Source organism: Podarcis melisellensis, assembly GCF_964234715.1.
Source record: "Podarcis melisellensis genome assembly, chromosome: 9".
Classification (NCBI taxonomy): Eukaryota; Metazoa; Chordata; class Lepidosauria; order Squamata; family Lacertidae; genus Podarcis; species Podarcis melisellensis.
In genome coordinates, this window is record NC_138541.1 from 34,260,228 (window position 1) to 34,267,886 (window position 7,659).

The 7,659-nt window shown below is 41.4% G+C and overlaps 1 long non-coding RNA gene across 3 annotated transcripts in view; it reads left to right on the plus strand.

Moving 5' to 3' along the window:
• Positions 1–4,364, plus strand: part of LOC309378247 — a 338,029-nt gene extending 333,665 nt beyond the window's left edge. For all 3 annotated transcript variants that reach the window (XR_014171940.1, XR_014171941.1, XR_014171942.1), the window contains one exon: positions 4,107–4,364. This is a non-coding gene — a long non-coding RNA (uncharacterized lncRNA). The remainder of the gene's footprint in view (positions 1–4,106) is intronic.
• Positions 4,365–7,659: the final 3,295 nt, after the last annotated feature.

Genomic DNA, 7,659 nt, shown 5'->3' on the forward strand with positions numbered 1-7,659 from the left:
CTTTGGTGCCTTGTTGCACACTTTCCCGTTTCACGTATAGACACTGGATCTATTTTTAAATCCTAGCTTCCATTTTCTGATTGTTCTTAGCCTTGGTGTCACATCCCCACAATGGAGTGAGCTCCCGTTGCTCTGTCTCAGCTTCCGCCAACCTAGCAGTTTGAAAGCATGGCAGTGAAAGTAGATAGGCCTTCTTCTTTGGTGATCACTCGTAGCCGAGTAAGATTGTCTTCCATAAACATGGTTTTAACAATGAGTCTGTAAGTGACTGTGGACGCCAATTCTGGATCCACAGTGGGGACACTGGTTTCCAGGCGGGAGTTGATCACGGTGTGGATTTGTCAAGTGTGCCTTCCTCTTAGCACATTTCTCCCTTGTGTCCTGAGTTTGAGTGTCTTCAAAGCCCATGACACCTTTGGTAAAGGCTGTTCTCCAACTGGAGCACTCACAGGCCAGTGTTTCCCAGTTGTCAGTATTTATACTACATTTTTTAAGATTTGCCTTGAGACAGTCTTTAAACCTCTTTTGTTGACCCCCAGCATTACGCTTTCCATTTTTAAGTTTGGAATAGAGTAGTTGCTTTGGAAGATGATCATCAGGCATCTGCACAACATGACCAGTCCAATGAAGTTGATGTTGAAGAATCATTCCTTCAACACTGGTGATCTTTGCTTCTTCCAGTACACTGATATTAGTTCACCTGTCTTCCCAAGTGATGTGTAAAATTTTTCAGAGACACCGTTGATGGAATCTTTCGAGCAGTTGGAGATGGCGTTTATAAGTGGTCCATGTTTCACAAGCATATAATAAGGTTGGTAGTACAATAGATTTGTAAACAAGCATTTTGGTTTCCCTGTGAATGTCCTGGTCCTCAAACACTCTGCCCTGCAATCGGGAGAAAGCCACACTCACAGAGCTCAGGTGATGCTGGATTTCGGCATCAATGTTGGCCCTTGTGGAAAGATAGCTGCCTAAGTAGGAGAAGTGATTGACATTTTCCAACATTACATCATTGAGTTGGATTTGTGGCACTGCAGAGGGGTTATTTTGTACTTGTTGGTGCAGCACTTTGGTTTTTGGATGTTGAGTGATAGGCCAAGCTTTTCGTAAGCTTCTGCAAAGATATTTAGGATTGTTTGGAGGTCATCATCTGAGCGTGCGCATACTACGTTGTCATCAGCATACTGAAGCTCTATGATAGAAGTTACTGTAACCTTACTCTTTCCTTTCAGCCTTCTCAGATTGAAGAGCTTTCCATCTGTTCGATATATGATTTCTACTCCGGTGGGGAGTTTCCCTTCGACAAAGTGTAGGATCATGGCAATGAAAATAATGAATAGAGTTGGGGCAATAACACAACCCTGTTTAACACCTGATTCCACTGTGAATGGTTCACTTTGAGAGCCATTGTTATCTGCGATTGTTGCTGTCATATTATCATGGACGAGCTGAATGTTGTTTACAAATTTATTTGGGCAGCCAATTTTCAGAAGGACAGTCCGCAGGGCATTACAACTTAGTGTCAAAAGCCTTAGTCAGGTCAATAAATGCCATATACAGGAGTTGGTTTTTCTCTCTGCATTTTTCTTGAAGCTGTCAAACGGTGGAAATCATTTCCACTGTCCCCCTAGAAGGCTGAAAACCATTTTGGGATTCAGGAAGGGTCACCTCGGATATTGTTAAGAGACGGCTTGCTAAGATCCTTGCAAGAATCTTGGTGGCCGCTGCTAATAGAGAGATGCCTTGATAGTTTCCACAATCAGTTCTGTCACCTTTTTTTAAAAAAAGATTGGTAATTCTGGCATCCCTAAAGTCTGCTGGGATCTCTTCTCTTTCCCAGATTTTTTCTATGAGCTTGTGAAGTTGTTGTGTAAGTTCAATTCCGCCCACTTTGAAGATTTCGGCAGGTATCCCATCAGGTCCACTGGCTTTGTTGTTTTTCATTTGGTTAATAGCTGTACACAATTCTCCCAGATTTGGAGATACGGCAAGCTCATCTCTAACTTGTTTTTGCAGAATTTGTGAGAGGACCTCAGCAGCTACAGGGGAGTTGCAGTTAAGGAGATGTTGGTAGTGTTCTTTCCAGTGCAGTGCAATAGCTTCTTTATCTTTTAGAAATGTGGTACCATCTGCTGAGCTTAGGGGGCATATGCCATGATTTATTGGCCCATAGATGGTCTTTGTGGCTTGAAAGAAACGCTGTGCATCATGAGTGTTGGCTAAGTGCTGGATCTCTTGAGCTTTTTTATATCCACCAGGTGTTTTTTAGTTCTCTGGTTCTTCTTTGAACCTCAGCCTTAGTGTTGGCATAGGTGTTTTTTTTTCCCTTAGTGGCACAGTTTCTATCTCTTTGCCATATCTGAAAGGCCTTCCTTTTCTTGTCAATCATGCGTTCAATATCACTGTCATTCTCATCAAGAACAGAAGTCATATCAGTGCCAGCTCTTACCCCTGCCATCTGCTACTGAATATGAGTGGTGGTGGGGAGGCTGTAAAGTGTGGAAAGAGTGTGGCTTTGTTATTTAGGAGGAAATGTTGATGTTTTTGTTTGCTAATTTCCTTGGCAGGGATGTACCCTCATAGCCCTGATGCACCACCCACTATTTTGCTAGGTGCCCGAGACTGCAAAAATGGTGCTGCCGAGCTTTCTTATTCAGCGCAAGATACCCTCATCACATACTGAAGAGAGAAATTCTACTGTATACAGAAACCTGCTTTCTCTAACTCAGATTCTTATTGTGAAACTTTTTTTTATTTTTAAAAAGCATACTTTCTGCACTTGTTTGCCAGCTACCCGTAGCTTGGGTTTATGCAACAAAACCTTATTTAGGACTAGCAGGAGATGTTCAGAGAAGTTTCTGTTAATGTAACATTGATTGTGTTCTTCAAAAAGGGAAGCACCTCGTGGGTATTTTCTGAGGCTTTTAATTTTCCTTTGTTGCCATGTAGGTCAATTAAGGAGGGGAAATGCTGTCATGGGAATCTCTGTATCTTGTACTAAAGTCACTTGTGCTTGACAATAATGTTCAGTTGAAAGCTGGACTAATTAACAGTAATGTCTGCCAGTGCCATACTTCAAAAACAACTCAAATTTTAACAGCTCGGGACCAGCAGTGAGCAAAACAGGACTGAACGGCAACAGCCTGCTCTTGCAATTAAATTCATCCAGTCTGTATTGGCAGTGAAGACTAAGCTGAATTGAGTACAAGTTTATTATTCCAAAATAGGAATTGCCATCAGATACTAAGCTGCAGAGCAGATATTTAAAAGACCTCCTTTCCAGCACTACAGTGGTACCTCCGGTTACGAACTTAATTCGTTCTGGAGGTCCGCTTGTAACATGAGGTGTGCTTTCGTCAATGGCACCTCCCACTGCTTCCGCACTGCCTGCGCACGACTTCCGCTCACATCCTGGGACAAAGTTCGCAACAAGGGGCATCTACCTCTGAGTTAGTGGAGCTTGTAACCTGCAGCATTAGCAAGGAAAACAGTATGTAATACAAGGTTCCACTGTATTTGAGATTTACTATTAGACTATGAAAAGACCCTGATGTTGGGAAAGATGGAGGGCACAAGGAGAAGGGGACGACAGAGGATGAGATAGTTGGACAGTGTTCTCGAAGCTACCAGCATGAGTTTGACCAAACTGTGGGAGGCAGTGGAAGACAGGAGTGCCTGGCGTGCTCTGGTCCATGGGGCCACGAAGAGTCGAACACGACTAAACAACAACAAATTAGACTATGATAATGGGGGAGTTAACTCTTAATGCTTCTGGTTATGGTAGAAGAGAAGAGCAACATCATCACACAAATACCTCGCTGTACAGCAAGCACAGGGAACTTCTCTGCCAAGGGCTGCATTCCCTCAGGAATAATCTGTTGGGGGCCACATGCAGTGGTGGCTAGAGTCAGAGCAAAGCATGGCTCCTCTCTTTCTGTCAACCCTTCTGGCTCCCCATGCATCCCCATGCCTGGAGATTTGCCAGAAGTCTGAACTACTTGCTTGCAAAGGGTCTTCCCCTTTCTTTTTTTGCTCACTCCATTCATTTCAGCATTCTTCTCCGTCCCACCCCCCTTGCCCTCCTTACCTGCTATTCTCACCCGCAGGAAAATAGACTGAGGACTGCAGGCTCTTCTTTGTTGCTGTACAGAGAAGTACCAAAACAAGAAATCTGTGTTCTGGTGCGTGGTCAGAGATCATGTATCTCACACACTGCTTTTGCTCAGCCAAAACAAAGATGAGGAGGGTAGTCCATGTGAAGTGCGAATCTTTGATTACTTCAATATCCCTCTCCCAAATCACTGCGGCTTTCACTGTGATTAAAAGCTAGACCTATCCATCAAAATAAAATATCCTTCCACCCAGGGCTTTTTTTCTGCAAAAATAGGTGGAGATACTCACCATGAAATTGTTACAGTAAGTGCCGCACTTTTTAACAACAACAACAAAAAGAGAGGCGCTGGTATTGTGTATCCATGAGTACCCCCTGAAAATAAGCACTGCTTCCACCTCTCCTTTCCACCCCTTCCCTTCTCAGGTCAATTTGGTTTTGTCTCTCAGGTGTGGGTGGGTGTAAAACAAATGTTGTTGTGCTTTGTTTTTTTTGAGAGCCAAAGCCACAGAGACACTGGCAAAATGGAGAGTGCCTGATCCACCTCAAAACATCTTCTTAATGACATGATCTGGTGAAGAAATGTGAATCACCCCAATTTCATCATCATCATCATCATTTTATTTGTATGCTGCCTTTCCATAGTTAAAACCATGCTCAATGCTTGATAAGATATACATGCTCACAAACATTACAAAAGTCATAAACAATAAATAAAACATAACAAAAAGTGCACAACCAGGTTGAAACAATTTCCACATAAATCACAATAAGAGCTAAAAAAAATAAAAAATAAAGATACACAAATTAATATCATTAACAACAACAAAATCCCAAACAAAACACCCTAACAATACCACAGACCAAGAGTGTGTTCAGCAGCTTTTGTAGCTGGAGTCAGTCAGCGCCCGACCCTCCCAGGCAAGGCAGGGAACAGGTCTTCCAGGACTTACAGTCAATATCTGCCTTGTAATTCATGGCACACAGGGAGCTGCTGCATAGTCCTAACAGGTATATGACCTGAGTTAAAACCAGCCTGGGTAGAAGTAAGATGATGCACCTTTCAGCCATGAAGTTCACTGGATGACCTTTGACCATTAACAAATTCTCTGGCTACCTCCATTAAAGACCTCTTCTGATGATAAAAATAAGTGAAAGGGGACCATATATTCCACACTGAGCTCTAGGCTGGCAGGTAGCAAGATTAACATGTAACAAAATAAATTAATATCTTAAGAGGCTAGCTGGAGTGAACCAGGCTGCTGCAATTAAAATTGTAAGTCCGTAGATAAAAGCTAAGGTTTCATTAAGCTTTATTATAAGTCTCCTGGCTTTTAATTTGCCAGGTGTGTTTGGCAATCAATATCTCTTCAAAGCCAATGGACACAGTTAATTTGCGAAATTCTGCCATTAAAATGAATGGATGACTGAATGCACAACATCCATTCATTGCAATGAGGCTTCCACGCAAGAAGTTCCTGGTAGATTATAGAAAGCAAGTGCAATCCAATGCACACTCATGTGCACATACGTCTCATTGAAATCAATGGGGCTTAAGGGATCATAATTTTGTGCTGGATGCTGACCGATATGTTCTAAGTTAAGCACATGTTTAATTAACTGCCCTGAAGAACAAATAATCTAAAATTGTGATTAGATTATTAAAATCCAATATTTTTATCAATGACTGAGAGCACATGAGCAATCAGAAAATGAATCATATTGTTTATGAGCTCTCTAGGTATCTTTTCAGTGTCCTTTTTTCCCTTCCTTCTTTCTTTTAAAAAACCTTTTACATTCTCCATGAGTACATTTGCAGTTAATAACCATAATTCATCTTCTGACACCATCAGACCATTGCAAAATATATCAATAGATTTATTTTTTAAATAGAATTAGACATTACTCTTGTCTATTTGAACTAATCAGAAAGATTATTTTAGCCTCTCTCTTTAATCAAGAAGAGTATATTGCAAAAAGCATGAGCAGTGAAGCAAGACCCAAGAAAACACAGATAAATGATACTAGGCTCGAAGAGGCACTGGATTAATTTCATTCTGGCAACACCTACAGACCATGAATTTTAGAACGATTCAGCTCAGTATTTTTAAAAAGCACATTTTCAAAATATGAGTCCCCACAGAATGCACCGGGGTGGGGAGAGAGAGACCCTGCCACATCAAAACATTAAAACAAACTACTTCCTTGGACATATAACCCATTTCAGCCTATGTTCAAAACCAATGTAGAAACAAGGGGTTCAGAATGAACTAGTTTTAAATGCTCCTAAATCAATATTGTATTTATTTGAAGACTCAGTGCTTCAGAACCAAGCGTAAAATGGCCTCAGTTTGGCTCCCAACTAAGCTTCCAACAGAACTTCTTTGAGAAGATTGAGATAGTAGATTGTAAAAGGAATGTAAATATAATCCTATTGATGAGTCCAATGACATCTCAACATGTTTTATTGTCTGTTTATATTCATTTTTTATGGATGCAAGCGATTTTGTTGGCCATTTTGTGGTTCAAAAGGTGGGTTTAAGTTCATAAGTCTATTTTATGAATCACACACACACACACACACACACACAGGGGTAGCCACAATGTGCCTCCTAGCCATACTCCCTTCATAACGATGCATCTTCTGCCACTTCCCCCAATGGCTGAGTTCAGCCGTAGTGGGAAATCTGCCTTGATTGGCCAAGTCCATAACTGTGTAGAAGAGTTCTATCTGAATACAGTGGTACCTCAGGTGACATATATTTCAGGTTACAGGCGCTTCAGGTTACAGACTCCGCTAACCAAGAAATAGTACCTCGTGTTAAGAACTTTGCTTCAGAATGAGAACAGAAATCGTGCAGCGGTGGTGTGGCAACAGCGGGAGGCCCCATTAGCTAAAGTGGTGCTTCAGGTTAAGAACAGTTTCAGGTTAAGAACGGACCTCTGGAACAAATTAAGTACTTAACTCGATGTACCACTGTACATCTTTTTCTGTGAAAGGTCCCATTCTAAATAATTCCAAGCTCAACACCATTTGGAAGTGCATGCAGTGAGCCTACCAGAGTGGAAGAAATGTGGCTAGCTACTCTGCTCCCATTTATACATTCATTGAATGTGTCAGGGGAGTTATGTGAATGCCACTATCTAAAGCCCACTGCATGCTTGGACCACTAGGGATGCTGTATGTGTCATTCTCTGGAGTTTGCTTCTGCCTCCATCTCTCACAAAACTTAAGTACTAGCCATGGCAGAGAAATTCCACTTAGGCCCAATTTGCACTATATATTTAAACCAATAGCATCATTTAATATTTCTAACAGCACCACAAATGTACTACACATTGCACAGCATTTCTAAATCAACAAGGCTCAGAAGTCACAAGACAGAAGGAAAACAAGCAGAAATGTTCATACACTCCAAAGATGGAAATAAGAACAAAAGTAGGGACAAGGACAGAGAATAAGAAATATGTTGAGATGAGCGTGCAAAAGAAATATGGGGGATATAGATCTATAGATATGATGTAGGGATAATGTCTAGGAGGAAACA